Genomic DNA, 17758 nt, shown 5'->3' with positions numbered 1-17758 from the left:
ATACAACTTTGAATTCAGAATAAACGAAACCCCCATTAGTGAAGCTTCTATCTGGCATGAATTCTCATAATGTAATGCATCTCTCCTTCCTCCTGTTCGCCACCACTTCCTGACTGTACAGTCCTTCTAATTCTAACTCTATGAACAATACTCTGAATAAAGTTCAGGAGATGGCTTTCAGTTCTCTAAGGCCCAGCCCTATTCTCCTGAACCCGCACACTAATCCCTGCAAAGTCTCTCAGAAGTACTGTTCCCCTGGGTTACACTCACATGTGTCGCTGAGTGATCATCCATGTCGCACATAGAAGATCCTCTCCCAGTCCTTGTGTGTCAGTAACGGCAACCGTTAAGAAAGATTTCCTGCAGTCTCTTCTCCATCTGCATCTCTCCTCCATAGCATGCTTCCACTCCCCCGTAGGGGAGAGTACCCACACGAATCCTCCTGGATCCTACATCCTCCAACAAGACCCCAGGAAGCATGTGACCAAGCCTTTTAAAGAAGTCCCGCCTCTGCCCAAACAAATTAATGATTGGTCCAAAGGGGTCTCCCAAAACTGCCTGTCACTCTCACTTGTATTTCTCCCATCCTCCAAGTCAAAACACAGAAAATAGAGGAAACTTTCACAATCAGAGCGCAGGGGGTCACACCTTCCTCTACTCTAGTAAACCTCCCATGCCAATTAAACCCACCAGTTTTACACCGCAGGGTAAAACACTGGCAATTTTGGCCTAATCCTACACCTAACTCTCCATTATAGCACTCACCTAAACAGGTGGGCGCTACACTTGCATGTCCCCCTCGGATCTACAGCGACTGGACTTCCAAGTGCACTTTCAGTGCAATTTCAAGTGCACTTAAGTGGATTTGCCTTTTGTAAATAACCCCCTATGTAACTATAACTCATTGAACAGTGCTTTGTGAGATGTTCAAAGCTTGGGATATTTTTTATAACCTAACTCTGCTTTAAACTTCTCCACAACTTTATCCCTGACCTGTCTGGTGTGTTTCTTGGCCTTTATGATGCTGTTTGTTCACTAAGGTTCTCTAACAAACCTCTGAGGGCTTCACAGAACAGCTGTATACTTATACTAAGATTAACTTACACACAGATGGACTATATTTACTAATTAGGTGACTTCTGAAGGCAATTGGTTCCACTAGATTTTAGGTAGGGATATCAGAGTAAAGGGGGCTGAATACAAATGCACGCCATGCTTTTCATATATTTATTTGTAAAAAAAAATTGAAAATCATTTTATCATTTTCCTTTCACGATTATGTGCCACTTTGTGTTGGTCTATCACATAAAATCCCAATAAAACACATTTACATGTTTGGTTGTACTATGACAAAATGTGAAAAATTTCAAGGGGTATGAATGCTTTTTCAAGGCAATGTACCTATAGGTGTGTCTGGGCCTGTTGTGTCTCTTCTCCTGCCGCACTATGGCAGCTAACAGGTCATTGACATTTTAATTAGGGTTGCTTCTATCTGTATCTTTTTCTTTCTTTGGAACAACAGTCCATTGTACAAATTGTTCTTTCAGCCATCTTTTCACCTCACCAAAGCCAGGCCATCCTATTCAGCTACTTTCCTTATGGCATATCTCTGCTGCTATGTTTTTGCACTTCCATCGCATATTGCAAAATGGATTCTACTACTGTCTGCTTTTTGTACCTAAGGGTCTTATGGTCCCTTATTGTGAACTCCTTGCCTATACATGGTTGTGGTTAACTATCTTGTTAAGCAAAACCTTTAATCTTGCTTCCTTCTCTAGGAATTGGATCCCATATGATCCCATTAGACCTGTGATCTCTTGACCCAATAATCCAAGTCCTGACCTGGCCCTGTGTACTTGGGTAATTGTTGCAGCAGGAATGAGGGGGTCACTATTGCCGGAGTGGTAGGTTGCCAGCTTCCTTCTGGAATAGTAATGCTGGACACTGCTATTGCATCATGCCATCACCATTGTTTGACTTAACCAGTCCTGTCATAGATGCCAAGTGAAACAGAAAGGGTAATTGGCCGAAATATCAGATGAAGAGTAACTGTAGGTGTGAATAGAATCAGTAATACAAAACAGGGTCAGAATGGCAAAGAGCTATACACTACAGAAAAATGTAAAACAAATTATGAAAGCTACAAAAATATGAATGGTTCATAGGTAATTATCTCTGTGGTTCAATCAGTTAACATTTGGCTGCAGAGTTGCTATAAGTTTCTATGGAAACAGACAATTTAACAGAATCACAATTGGGAAAGGTCTTCCCATAGTAACCTGCAGAGAAGCTGCATGCTATTAGGCTCTGGCTCAGCTGCTCGCACATTGGTTCTGACAGTGCAGGGCCAATTGCCCGACTGCATATCACTTGCCCAGCTAATTATTATTATTATTATTAGGGTTGTCCCGATACCACTTTTTTAAGACCGAGTACAAGTACCGATACTTTTTTTCACGTACTCGCCGATACCAATTGCCGATACTTTTTTTTTAATGTCATGTGACAGTGGCACGTGTGTCAGTAGTTTTTTGTTTTTACAATTTTATTTTTTACAATTAATTTTTTTATTATTTTTTTTCAATTTTATTTAATTTTTTTTTTACAATGCTTTCTTTTTTTTAAGGGGGGGAGGGGGGGAGTGGACAGTGTCATTGTGTTTTTTATTTTATTTTTTATTCTTTTTTTACAATTAATTTCTTTTTATTTATTGCAATTCTTTTTTATTATTATTATTATTATTATTATTATTATTATCCCTGTTGGGGAGCTTTGGTAAAATATCAGGGGTCTTAACAGACCCCTGACATCTCCCCTTTGAGACAGGGAAAGGGACTGAGGACACATGTTTCCCAGTACCCTTCTCAGCAGCCTCAGCTGCACTGAAAATGAATGGAGAGGAGACAGAGGCTCCTCTCCATTCATAAACTGAAGCATCGTAAACACATGTTACGATGTATCAGTTATATGAATGCACAGAGTCAGTTATCACTGACTGTTCATTCGGAAAAGGAAGGAGCCAGATTTACTGGCTCCTACCTCCGCTCTCCATCCTGAAAGATCAAGGGGGCAGAGGTGGAGAATGGAGGGGGACAGCAGCACGGAGGGGGACAGAACGGAGGGGAACAGAATGGACGGGGACATGGAGGAGAATGGAGGGGGACAGCAGAACAGAGGGGGACAGAACGGAGGGGGACACAGAGGGGGACAGCAGCACGGAGGGGGACATTGACGGGGACAGCAGCAGAACAGAGGGGGACTGGAGGAGGATACAGAGACAGTCAGCGGTGATCGATGCGGCTTTGGGGGGAGTTACAAGCACTGATCACCGCTGTGTAGATTTCACTAAAGCATCTGAATGGGGGAGAGAGAAATGGCTGTCAGGCTTTACTGAAATCTATACAGGGTAATCGGTGCTTGTAACCCCCCCCCCTCCGCACTGATCACCCTAACTGTCCAGGTATCGGGTGAAGCATTGGAGCATTTGCCCGAATACAAGTACTTGGGCAAATGCTCGGTATTGGTACCGATACCAGTATCAGTATCGGGATAACCCTAATTATTATTATACAGGATTTATATAGCGCCAACAGTTTATGCAGAGCTTTACAATATAAAAGGGAGACAATACATTTATAATACAATAAAATACAAGAGGATTAAATGGGCCCTGCTCAGAAGAGCTTACGATCTAATAGGGTGGGGCAGGTGGTACAAAAGGTTTTAACTGTGGGGAATGAGCTGATGGAAGTGGTAAAAGATTAGTTGGAGACGTGATAGGCTTCCCTTAAGAGATGAGTTTTCAGGGATCGCCTGAGGGTAGCAAGAGTAGGGGATAGCCAGACAGGTTGAGGTAGTGAGTTCCAGAGGATGGGAGAGGCTCTAGAGAAATCCTGGAGACGAGCATAGGAAGAGGAGACAAGAGAGCTCGAGAGTAGGAGGTCTTGAGAAGAGCGGAGAGGATGATTTGGGTGATATTTGGAGACAAGATTGGTAATGTAGCTCGGGGCAGAGTTGTGAATGGCTTTGTATATTGTGGTTAGTATTTTGAATTTAATTTGCTGGGTGATTGGGAGCCAGCGTAGGGATTGGAGGAGAGGGTTGGCAGACACTGAGTGGTTGGTAAGGTGGATAAGTCTGGCAGCAGCATTCATGATAGACTGAAGAGGGGATAGCCTATGGAGAGGCAGGCCAATGAGAAGGGAGTTGCAATAGTCAAGGCGAGAGATAACAAGGGAGTGAACGAGGAGCTTGGTGGTTTCATTTGTTATTGACAGCGATTGGACTTGACAAAAATGACAAGTCAGAGTCTAGGATTACACCTAGTACCCTGGCGTGAGGGGACGGACTGATGGTTGCATTGTTGATTTTGATGGAAAAGTCATGGAGGGGGACATGGGCTCAGAGGAATATTGATAGCTCAGTTTTAGAGAGATTTAGTTTAAGGAAATGGTGCGACATCCATGCTGATATGTCAGTTATTAAGTTAGTAATGTGAAAGGAGACTGAAGGAGTGAGATGAGGAGTAGACAGATAGATTTGGGTGTCATCAGCGTATAAGTGGTATTGGAAGCCGTGGGCGGTTATCAAGTGACCAAGGTAGGAGGTGTAGATAGAGAAGAGAAGGGGTCCAAGAACAGAGCCTTGGGGGACCCCCAAAGAAAGGGGCAATGGAGAGGAGGAGACAGAGTTGTAGGCAACACCTACAACTGTGATAGATAGGCAAAGAACCAGGATAGAGCAGAATCTTGGAGGCCAAGGGAATGTAGTTTATTAAGAAGGAGAAGGTGTCAACAGTATCAAAGGCCGCAGAGAGGTAGTAGGAGTTATGGAGTACTGGCTGTTGGTTTTAGTAGTTAGTAAACTGTTAGTGAGTTTTAGTAAGGCAGTTTCCATGGAGTGCTGTGAGCGAAAGCCAGACTGTAAGGGGTCAAGAAGGTTATTTTCACTAAGGTAGGAGCTAAGACAGTTGTAGACTAAGCGTTCTAGAAGTTTAGAGGTGAATGGGAGCAATAAGATGGGTGTTAAGTTGTTCAGGTTGGTGGGGTCCAGTGGGGGATTTTTAAGTATGGGAGTGATCTGCGCATTTTTTAGAGGGGAGGGGAAGGTGCCACTAGAGGGAGAGATTAAAGATGTTAGTGAGGGAGCATAGGATAGAAGACAAGGGTGACGTAGTAGTTGTGAGGGAACAGGATCCAAGGGACAATTGGTTAGGTGGGCATCTGAGAAAGGTTTTGTAACCTCTTCAGTAGTAGAGAAGAGTGTTGAATGCGCTGTTAGGCAAGGTATGTTGGGTGGGGAAGATGTACGCACAGTGGAGGTGTCCTCACGATTTGCATCAATCTTGTCTTTGAAGTGATTTGCAAACTCTTGGACAGTGGGTGAGTTAGTGGGTAGAGGGGGTGGGGGAGGAAGAAGAGAGTTAAAGGTTGAGAAGAGCTGACAGGGACTGGATGACAAGGTATTAATAAGAGAGACAAAGTAGGCTTGTTTGGCAGCATGAAGGCTGGAATTGTATTTTAGAAGGGCAGATTTATATAGGGTGAAGTCTTGCAGGCATTTGGTTTTACGCCACAGTCGTTCAAGAGCACGGCAATATCTCTTGAGATTTCTAGTGTTGTCAGTTTGCCAGAGTTGTAATGGTTGGGGCCTGATTCTGCGTGTGATTAGAGGAGCAAGTGCATCTAGTGATGATGAGAGTGAACTGTTGTAGACAGAGATGGCCAGGTCAGGACAGGACAGGGGAGAGATTATGTCATATAGGTGGTCAGTAGCAGAATAGAGAAGAGAAGGTTCCTACAAATAATTGTTTGCTGCTTGGAGGGTTGGGTGGTTGGAGGCAAGAATACAGTGAAACTAATGAGGTTGTGATCATAGAGAGGAAAGGGGGTGTTGGTGAGGTTGCCAGGATTGCAGAGATGGGAGAATGCAATGTCAAGGGTATTTACCATTGGAGTGTGTGGAAGTATGTGTCCATTGGGTTAGGTCAAAAGATGAGGTTGAGAAGTTGAGCTATATTTGTGCTGTTAACATTGACAGGAATTTTGAAGTCACCAAGAATGATAGTGGGTATTCCAGAGGAGAGAAAGTAGGGTAGCCAGGTAGCAAAGTCATCAAGAAAGCGCGATACCAGTCCAGGAGGCCGATAAATTGCTGCAAACCTCAGAGAAATGGGAGAAAACAGACGAATACAGTGCATCATGAAAAAAGAAAGGGATATAGAGGCAGGGATAGGAGGGACTAGAAGGTGCTTTGTGGGGTTAGAAAGAATCCAAATCCACCTCTTTTCTGTCCGTTGGGTTTAGGGGGAGGAAGTCCAATGGAGGCCACCATGAGAGGGGGAAAAATCACTCAAACAAGAGTGCGTGTCCTCTGGTGGGACTTTGATTTGGGTCGCTGACAGGTAACTTTTGATATATAAAGTAGAAAAGTGAATATTAAAAAAGAAATTATTTATTGTAGAGAAATGGTAAAAACATAGTGACTATGACATAACATAATAAGTATTAAAATGGATGCATATTCATGGAGATCAGAGGAAATAACATGGACCAATTCTATTGTATAATAACAAATAGACAAAACCCGACGTTTCGAGGTCATAAGGGGGTCAACCTCTTCTTCAGGGTTAATAAATTTGGTCACGACAATGATTTACATCTAAGGTCAAACGAGAAAAAGGACAAAATTTAGGAGCATATACTATGCATTGAACAGTCTGCTGCATTTCCAAAATAAGTCCAAAATGATCATATATAAAGTAATTAATTAGCCAAACATATATTGGCGAATGGTATAAGTACTGAGCATATGTGCTGATACGGACATCCAAGGCATCCAAAGGGAGTTAGTCAGCTGCAGACCCAGAGAGACCAAGAGGGAGGCAATGGCAAGTAGCTGGGACAAGAGACGAGGCAAGGGCACAGAGGAAACTGAGGTAAGAAGGAGCAGTAGGGAGAGGTACCGCTGAATGGATACCGTCCCCAAAGTAGGCAGGGGTCCCCAAACGTCAGGACAGCTCCACAGAGGGCATCTCCAACGGCACTCGTTGTCACTCAGGACCAATTCAAAGGAAGTGGTCCCCATGTCGTCCCAGTCACTAGGAAAAAGTATATATAAGTCAATTAGATTATGTAAAAAATATATATGTATAAAATATATGAAGGGGTAGGTGGTGGTAATATTGTCATATAAATGCCACTATATGACTTGGCGAACAGAGAAAAAAGAAATGTGAAGGGATGTCAGAGACTGTATCCTGAAGGTAAGTTATTACCTACCCAGCTTGCCAGCTCTTAACAGTATCTGCACAGAACGAGGGATTAGCCGAACACCCCCCGGTTCGGTTCGCACCAGAACCTGCGAACGGACCGAAAATTCGCACAAACGTTAGAACCCCATTGAAGTCTATGGGACTCGAACGTTCAAAATCAAAAGTGCTAATTTTAAAGACTCATTTGCATGGTATTGTCCTAAAAAGGGTTTGGGGACCCGGGTCCTGCCCCAGGGGACATGTATCAATGCAAAAAAAAAAGTTTTAAAAACGGCCGTTTTTTTGGGAGCAGTTATTTTAATGATGCTTAAAGTGAAAAAAAAAAAGTGAAATATTCCTTTAACCGGTTCAATACCGGGCATTTTCACCCCCTTCCTTCCCAGACCAATTTTTAGTTTTCAGCGCTGTCGCACTTTAAACGACAATTGCGCGGTCGTGCGACGTTGTACCCAAACAAAATTGGCGTCCTTTTTTCCCCCACAAATAGAGCTTTCTTTTGGTGGTATTTGATCACCTTTGCGGTTTTTATTTTTTGCGCTATAAACAAAAGAAGAGCGACAATTTTGAAAAAAACACAATATTTTTTACTTTTTGCCATAATAAATATCCCAATTTTTTAAAAAAAAAACAAATTTTTTCCTCAGTTTCGGCCGATACCTATTCTTCTACATATTTTTGGTAAAAAAAAATCGCAATAAGCGTATATTGATTGGTTTGCGCAAAAGTTATAGCGTCTATAAAATACGGGATAGATTTATGGCATTTTTTTTTTTTTAAATTATTTATTTATTTTTTTTTACTAGTAATAGCGGCGATCGCAATTTTTTTTCGTGACTGCGACATTATGGCGGACACATCGGACACTTTTGACACATTTTTGGGACCATTCACATTTATACAGCCATCAATGCTATAAAATTGCATTGATTACTGTGTAAATGTGACAGGCAGTGAAGGGGTTAACCACTAGGGGGCGGGGAGGGGTTAAATGTGTTTCCTAAGGAATGCTTCTAACTGTAGGGGGAGGGGACGCACAAGGGGAGGAGACCAGTCAGTGTCTCTCTGTTCTGGGAACACAGATCGCTCTCCTCTGAGCTGACAGGACGTGGATCTCCGTGTTTACACACAGAGATCCATGGTCCGGCCTGGTTAACGGGCAATTGCGGGTGCCCGGCGGACATCGCGGCCGCCGGGCACATGCACCGGGTCCCGAGCAACGCGGCGGGCATGCGCGCGCGCCCCCTAGGCGGCCGGAAACCCGAGGCCGTCATATGACGTCCACCCAGGATGAGAGATCCCATCTGTGGACGTCATATGTCTATAGGCGGGTAGGGAAGTGGTTAAATATCGTACCTGGGGGGTGTCTATAGTATCCCTGTAAAGTGGCACGTGTTTCCCATGCTTAGAACAGTACCTGCACAAAATGACATTTTTAAAGTAATAAAAGTCATTTAAAACTGCTTACGGCTTTAATGTAATGTCCGGTCCTGGTAATATGGATGAAAATCAGTGAGACAAATGGCATGGGTACCCCCCAATCCATTACGGGCCCTTTGGGTCTTGTATGGATATTAAGGGGAACCCCGCACCCAAATTAAAAAAAGGAAAGGCGTGGGGCCCCAGGCCCTCTGAACAGCAGTATACAGGCGGTGCAAACAAGACAGGGACTGTAGGTTTGTTGTTAAGTAGAATCTGTTTGTAATTTTGAACTGGTAAATTTTTAACCACTTGCCGACTGCCTCACGCAGATATACTGCGGCAAAATGGCACGGGCAGGCAAAGTAATGTACGGGTACGTTACTTGCCTCCTGCGGGCGGGGGGTCCGATCGGAACCCCCCCGGTGCCCGAGGCAGTCGGCTTCTGTCCCTGAATGATCCATGCTGAGGGGGAGGCCATCCATTCGTGGCCACCCCCTCGCGATCGCTCCCAGCCAGTGAAATCCTTCCTCTGCTGCTGTATAGTAAACAGCAGCAGAGGAAGTGATGTCATCTCTCCTCGGCTCGGTATTTTCTGTTCCGGCGCCGAGGAGAGAAGACATCGATGTGAGTGCACACGCCAGGCACACATTGCACCCCACTATCCCCCCCCCGATCACCCCCTGATAACCCCCCCCCCCCCCCGTCAGTGACACCAAGCAGTTTTTTTTTTTTCTGATTACTGCATTGGTGTCAGTTTGTGACAGTTAGTGTGGTAGGACAGTTAGTGTTCACCCCCTTTAAGTCTAGGATACCCCCCTAACCTCCCTAATAAAGTTTTAACCCCTTGATCACCCCCCGTCGCCAGTGTCACTAAGCGATCGTTTTTCTGATCGCTGTATTAGTGTCACTGGTGACGCTAGTTAGGGAGGTGAATATATAGGTTCGCCGTCATCGTTTTATATCGTCAGGGACCCCCATATACTACCTAATAAAGGTTTTAACCCCTTGATTGCCCCCTAGTTAACCCTCTCACCAGTGATCACCGTATAACTGTTACGGGTGGCACTGGTTAGTTAGTTTTTTTTTATAGTGTCAGGGCACCCGCCGTTTATTACCTAATAAAGGTTTAGCCCCCATGATTGCCCAGCGGTGATATAACTTAGGTTTTAGGGTCAGATAGGGTCTGCGTCGCCCCAGGCAGCATCAGGTTAGCGCCAGTAGCGCTAACACCCACGCACGCACCATACACCTCCCTTAATGGTATAGTATCTGAACGGATAAATATCTGATCCGATCAGATCTATACTAGCGTCCTCAGCAGTTTAGGGTTCCCAAAAATGCAGTGTTAGCGGGATCAACCCAGATACCTGCTAGCACCTGCGTTTTGCCCCTCCGCCCGGAGTCAGACCTGATCCCTGTGATCGCTAACAGATTTTTGGTAGCGTTTTGGTGAACTGGCAAGCACCAGCGGCCTAGTACATCCCGGTCGTAGTCAAACCAGTACTGCAGTAACACTTGTTGACGTGGCGAGTCCCATAAGTGCAGTTCAAGCTGGTGAGGTGGCAAGCACAAGTAGTGTCCCGCTGCCACCAAGAAGAAGACAAACAGGCCCGTCGTGCCCATAATGCCGTTCCTGCTGCATTCGCCAATCCTAATTGGGAACCCACCACTTCTGCAGCACCCGTACTTCCCCCATTCACATCCCCAACCAAATGCAGTGGGCTGCATGAGAGGCATTTTCTTTATGTCCTTCCGAGTACCCCTACCCAACAAACCCCCCCAAAAAAGATGTTGTGTCTGCAGCAAGCACGGATATAGACATGACACCCGCTATTATTGTCCCTCCTGTCCTGACAATCCTGGTCTTTGCATTTGGTGAATATTTTGAACGCTACCATACACTAGTTGAGTATTAGCGTAGGGTACAGCATTGCACAGACTAGGCACACTTTCACAGGGTCTCCCAAGATGCCATCGCATTTTGAGCGACCCGAACCTGGAACCGGTTACAGTTATAAAAGTTACAGTTACAAAAAAAAGTGTAAAAAAAAAAAAAACACAAAAAAATATATAAAATTTAAAAAAATAGTTGTCGTTTTATTGTTCTCTCTCTCTCTCTCTATTCTCTCTCTATTGTTCTGCTCTTTTTTACTGTATTCTATTCTGCAATGTTTTATTGTTGTTATGTTTTATCATGTTTGCTTTTCAGGTATGAAATTTTTTATACTTTACTGTTTACTGTGTTTTATTGTTAACCATTTTTTTGTCTTCAGGTACGCCATTCAGCTGCAGCGCGGATTTATTTATCTTGACAGCAACAGCGTTTGCTCCCACGATATATAAAGCCATGACTCCAGCGGAGGTGATATATGCCGAAGCAGGGGGGCAGCAGGGGCGGAGGAGCGATTTGCTCCTAACTTTTGGGGCGGATACCCCCATGCTTCGGCATATATAAATGGTGCATGTATGCCCATCATTAGAAGTGGGTGGATGAAGGGAGGTATTCTAATGGTGGGCATACCCACTGATCATTATCTTTTTTTCGTTCAGCCCACAGGCTGCATGAAAAAAAAGATTACAATATATGCCCAACAAGGACCAGCAATGTACTGGTATGTTGCTAGATTTTGAGTGGTTATACCAGAATAATGCCTGCAGGTTTAGGTATCATCTTGGTATCATTCTTTTCAGCCAGCGGTCGGCTTTCATGTAAAAGCAATCCTAGTGGCTAATTAGCCTCAAGACTGTTTTTACAAGCAGTGGGAGGGAATGCCCCCCCCACCGTCTCCCATGTTTTTCTCTGGCTCTCCTGTCCCAACAGGGAACCTGAGAATGCAGACGGAGATTCAGCCAGCTGACCATAGAGCTGATCAGAGACCAGAGTGGCTCCAAACATCTCTATGGCCTAAGAAACCGGAAGCTACGAGCATTTCATGACTTAGATTTCGCCGGATGTAAACCGCGCCATTGGAAAATTGAGAAAGCATTTTATCACACCGATCTTGGTGTGGTCAGATGCTTTGAGGGCAGAGGAGAGATCTAGGGTCTAATAGACCCCAATTTTTTCAAAAAAGAGTACCTGTCACTACCTATTGCTATCATAGGGGATATTTACATTCCCTGAGATAACAATAAAAATGATTAAAAAAAAAAAACGAAAGGAACAGTTTAAAAAGAAGATAAAAAAGCAAAGAAATAATAAAGAAAAAAAAAAAAAAGCACCCCTGTCCCCCCCTGCTCTCGCGCAAAGGCGAACGCAAGCGTTGGTCTGGCGTCAAATAATGTAAACAGCAATTGCACCATGCATGTGAGGTATCACCGCGAAGGTCAGATCGAGGGCAGTAATTTTAACAGTAGACCTCCTCTGTAAATCTAAAGTGGTAACCTGTAAAGGCTTTTAAAGGCTTTTTAAAATGTATTTAGTTTGTCGCCACTGCACGTTTGTGCGCAATTTTAAAGCATGTCATGTTTGGTATCCATGTACTCGGCCTAAGATCATTTTTTTAATTTCATCAAACATTTGGGCAATATAGTGTGTTTTAGTGCATTAAAGTTTTAAAAAGTGTGTTTTTTCCCCAAAAAATGCGTTTGAAAAATCGCTGCGCAAATACCGTGTGAAAAAAAAAATGAAACATCCACCATTTTAATCTGTAGGGCATTTGCATTAAAAAAATAAATAATGTTTGGGGGTTCAAAGTAATTTTCTTGCAAAAAAAAATAATTTTTTCATGTAAACAAAAAGTGTCAGAAAGGGCTTTGTCTTCAAGTTGTTAGAAGAGTGGGTGATGTGTGATATAAGCTTCTAAATGTTGTGCATAAAATGCCAGGACAGTTCAAAACCCCCCCAAATGACCCCATTTTGGAAAGTAGACACCCCAAGCTATTTGCTGAGAGAGTCAATGGAATATTTTATATTGTGACAAAAGTTACGGGAAAAAGACACATTTTTTTTTTGCACAAAGTTGTCACTAAATGATATATTGCTGAAACATGCCATGAGAATATGTAGAATTACACCCCAAAATACATTCTGTTGCTTCTCCTGAGTACGGGTATACCACATGTGTGAGACTTTTTGGGAGTCTAGCCGTGTACGGGACCCCGAAAACCAAGCACCGCCTTCAGGCTTTCTAAGGGAGTAAATTTTTGATTTCACTCTTCACTGCCTATCACAGTTTCAGAGGCCATGGAATGCCCAGGTGGCACAAACCCCCCCAAATGACCCTATTTTGGAAAGTAGATACCCCAAGCTATTTGCTGAGAGGTATAGTGAGTATTTTGCAGACATCACTTTTTGTCACAGAGTTTTGAAAATTTATTTTTTTTTTTTCTTGTCTTTCTTCATTTTCAAAAACAAATGAGAGCTGCAAAATACTCACCATGCCTCTCAGCAAATAGCTTGGGGTGTCTACTTTCCAAAATGGGGTCATTTGGAGGGTTTGTGCCATCTTGGCATTTTATGGCTTTCAAAACTGTGATAGGTAGTGAGGAGTGAAATCAAAAATTTACGCCCTTACAAATCCTGAAGGCGGTGATTGATTTTCGGGGCCCCGTTTGCGGCTAGGCTCCCAAAAAGTCCCACACATATGGTATTCACATACTCAGGAGAAGCGGCTAAATGTATTTTGGGGTGCAATTCCACATATGCCCATGGCCTGTGTGAGCAATATATCATTTAGTGACAACTTTTTGTAAATGTTTATTTTTTTTTGTCATTATTAAATCACTTGGGACAAAAAAAATAATATTCAATTGGCTCAACATGCCTCTCAGCAATTTCCTTGGGGTGTCTACTTTCCAAAATGGGGTCATTTGGGGGGAGGTTGTACTGCCCTGACATTTTAGCACCTCAAGAAATGACATAGGCAGTCATAAACTAAAAGTTGTGTAAATTCCAGAAAATGTACCCTAGTTTGTAGACGCTATAACTTTTGCACAAACCAATAAATATACGCTTATTGACATTTTTTTTACCAAAGACATGTGGCCAAATACATTTTGGCCTAAATGTATGACTAAAATTGAGTTTATTGGATTTTTTTATAACAAAAAGTAGAAAATATCATTTTTTTCAAAATTTTCGGTCTTTTTCCGTTTATAGCGCAAAAAATAAAAAATGCACAGGTGATCAAATACCATCAAAAGAAAGCTCTATTTGTGGGAAGAAAAGGATGCAAATTTTGTTTGGGTACAGCATTGCATGACTGCGCAATTAGCAGTTAAAGCAATGCAGTGCCAAATTGTAAAAAGTGCTCTGGTCAGGAAGGGGGTAAATCCTTCCGGGGCTGAAGTGGTTAAAGTGTAGCTCCAGCCAAAAAATCTATTTTTAAGCTTTTTGGAAAACATAAGGAAGGGTTATCACCACTGTGACATTTGTTTTGCTGTCTGTGCACCTCTTCAGAAGATTTTACCTAACTTTCTGTCCCAATGACAAATGTTTTTTGACAATTTGGGGTTTTTAGTGAAACAAGGATTGGTGATAAAGCATCAGTGGAGAGGAGACACGTTTTTCCCATATTAACTCTTACAGGAGAGAATTTCCCTTCCTAGGGGTAGATTTCATCTCACTTCCTGTTGTCTCCTTCCGTTTGCAAGTAGGAGTAGTTTGTAAGTTGGATGTTTGAAAGTAGGGGAAAATTGGGCCTTTGGTGGTGGTGGTGTTGCCACAACACTGTAAGTCCTCACAGTTACTCTTGGTGGGAGCTGGAACATGCCCTGCTGTGAAATATTAGATCAAGAATTGTAATTACATGTCCCTGTTAAACAGGGGCTGAAAAATTGGGCCTTAGGCACTGGTGCCACAACACTGCAACCCCTCACAGATATTCTAGTTGGAGCGCAGGAATGAGCCCTCCTTGCAAAATATTGCATCAAAAATTGTAATTACACTCCCCTGTTAAACAGGGGCTGAAAAAGTGGGCCTCAGCCACTGGTGGCGGCGCCCAGAACCAAAAATATTCTTACAAGCTATCAGCATGATGATTGAGGAGGAAGAGGATAGTCACTCAGCATAACAGGATAGTCACTCAGCATCAGCATAGGCAGTCATGAAGGGATCTGACATTTCAAAAAAAATTATTCGGTTACATCAGCATCAGGTGCTTGGTAGCTGGTGGTGATCTAAGACTGATTGATTTATCTTTACGAAGGTCAGTCGATCGACCAAGTCGGTGGACAGGCGCACCCTGTGATCGGTTACAAAACCTCCAGCAGCACTGAATGTGCGTTCCGAAAGAACGCTGGATGCAGAACAGGCCAGTAGCTCAATTGCATACTGTGCAAGCTCTGGCCAGTGATCCATCTTCAAGACCCAGTAACCCAGAGGATTTTCGGTGGGAAAGGTGTCCAAGTCAAATCTTGCCCCTAGGTATTCCTGCACCATGTAGAACAGATACTGGTGATGGTTGCTGGAACCAATCATACCTTGGGGCTGCGGACTAAAAAAATTGTCTGAACGCATCGGTCAGACGGCCACCTTCTCCACTGCTCCTTCTTTGACTGACCAAAGCCTCAGCAACACGTTGTCCAGGAACAGGAGTTTGTAACCTCCCAGTCTCTGGGAACGCGTTGCACAGACCTTTCTGCAAGGCCTCCCGAAGATGTTTCATCCTCTGCTCCCTCTGCGACGGCAAGATAAGGTCCACAAACTTACCCTTGTAACGTGGATCAAGGAGGGTTGCCAGCCAGTATTGATCCCTCTCCATGATACCACAAATACGAGGATCCTTCCGCAGGCTTTGCAGGATCAAGGAGGCCATGCAGCGTAGGTTTGCTGAGGCATTCGGTCCAGAGTCCTCTGGGTCACTAAGGATGACATGATCCACAGCCACCTCCTCCCAGCCACGTACAAGTCCATGGGTTTCTTGGGACTGTAAATGATCCCTTAAAGACTGCTGCTGATGCTGAGTGCCAGGCTCCACCTCCATGCTGACACAATCCTCCTCTTCCTCCTCCTGCTCCTCCTCCTCGTCCTCTTCCTGTGTGATCGGTTGGCACGCAGGAACACTGTCTGGATAAAGGGGGCCTTGAAAGCTAAGGAAGTCCTCCTCTTCCTGCCTCTGTTCTGCCTCAAGTGCCCTGTCCATTATTCCACGCAGCGTGTGCTCCAACAGGTGGACAAGGGGGACAGTGTCACTGATGCATGCACTGTCACTGCTCACTATCCTCGTGGCCTCCTCAAATGGTGACAGGACAGTGCATGCATCCCTGATCATGGCCCACTGGCGTGGGAAAAAAAAACAAGCTCCCCTGACCCTGTCCTGGTGCCATAGTCACACAGGTACTCATTGATGGCCCTCTGCTGCGTGTGCAGCTGCTGCAGCATGGCCAACGTTGAGTTCCACCTGGTGGGCATGTCACAGATTAGGCGGTTCTTGGGCAGGTTAAATTCCTTTTGAAGGTCAGCCAGCCGAGCACTGGCATTATATGACCTTTGGAACTGCACACAGACTTTCCTGGCATGCCTCAGGACATCCTGTAAACCCAGGTATCTGCCCAAGAACCGCTGCACCACCAAGTTAAGGATGTGAGCCAAACAGGTCACATGGGTCAGTTGTCCCTGTCGGAGGGCGGAGAGGAGGTTGGTGCCATTGTCGCAAACCACCATACTTGCCTTAAGCTGGCATGGCGTCAACCACCTCTGAACCTGCCCCTGCAGAGCTGACAGAAGCCCCAGTGTGGCTCCTGTCCCCCAAGCACAACAGCTCAAGCAACGCATGGCATCTTTCGGCCTGTGTGCTTGCGTAGCCCCTTGAACGCCTATGGAGCACCGCTGGTTCCAAAGTCAAATCAGCACAGGAAGAGGCCATGGAGGAAGAAGAAGAGGAGGGGGTAGAGGAGAGAGGTGTGGCAGAATCACCACTAGTAGTATTTTGGAGGCGTGGTGGCAGAACAACCTCTAACACTATTGCACCTTGTCCTGCATCCTTCCCAGCTGCCAGAAGAGTCACCCAGTGCACGGTGAGAGATAGGTAACGTCCCTGTCCATGCCTGCTGGACCATGAGTCAGCGGTAATATGCACCTTCCTGCTGACCGCCCTGTCCAGCGAGGCCAAGACATTGCCTTCCACATGCCGGTAGAGATCCGGAATCGCCTTCCGTGAGAAAAAGTGGCGTTTGGGAACTTGCCACTGAGGAACCGCACATTCCACAAACTCACGGAAGGGGGCAGAGTCTACCAACTGAAAAGGCAGCAGTTGAAGTGCTAGCAATTTAGCCAAGCTAGCATTCAACTGCTGGGCATGTGGATGGCTGGGAGCGAACTTCTTTCAGCGGTGTAGCAGCTGGGGCAGGAAAATTTGCCTGATACAATCTGAGGTTGGTGTACTGATAGCAGATTGCCCCCAAGTACTTGGCTGTGACACACCTACAGTAATTCTACACCTTCATTCCTCTCAGTGCAGGTCTCAGAGAGGACTGAAGGTATAGTGGGGTTGGAGATCCCAGCAGATGAGGAGCAAGGAGAGGTCCTCTTTGTTCTTTGGTGTGGGTCTTTTAGGTACGCTTGCCAACGAACTGCTTGGCAGGTCAACATATGTCTGGTCAAGCATGTGGTTCCCAAGCGGGAGATGTTTTGGCCACGAGAGATACGCTTGAGACATATGTTGCAAATAGCAGCGGTCGGATCTGATGCACTCGTCTCAAAAAAGGCCCACACCAAAGAACTTTTGGAATAACGTGCAGAGACAGCAGCGCCCTGCACATGTGGAGCTCTGCGGTGTGATGCAGTCAGTGTGCTGCCCTTAAGCTGGCCCCTGGAGGGCATGCTGCCTCATTGGTGATGTGCCTCAGGAGGACATGGTGGGGCTAGGGAAGGAGTGACTGATGCCATTGAGCCAAGGGAAGAGGCCACGTTGGCAGCTGCTTTGCCAGACAAAGTAAACTGAGCATGGGTAAGAGAGGATGAGGAGGATGAGGGCGGCTTGGTCATCCACTCTACCAAGTCTTCCGCATGTTGCGGCTCAACAGGGCCAGCTGCCAAAAAAAAGGACAAGCATGTCCCACAGCCACGTGCTGATGAGGGTGCACCGTCTCCATGACCAGCACTGTTGCCTCTAGACACAGAGC

This window comes from Aquarana catesbeiana, linkage group LG02, assembly GCF_042186555.1.
Source record: "Aquarana catesbeiana isolate 2022-GZ linkage group LG02, ASM4218655v1, whole genome shotgun sequence".
Classification (NCBI taxonomy): domain Eukaryota; kingdom Metazoa; phylum Chordata; class Amphibia; order Anura; family Ranidae; genus Aquarana; species Aquarana catesbeiana.
This window is presented reverse-complemented; position numbering follows the sequence as displayed.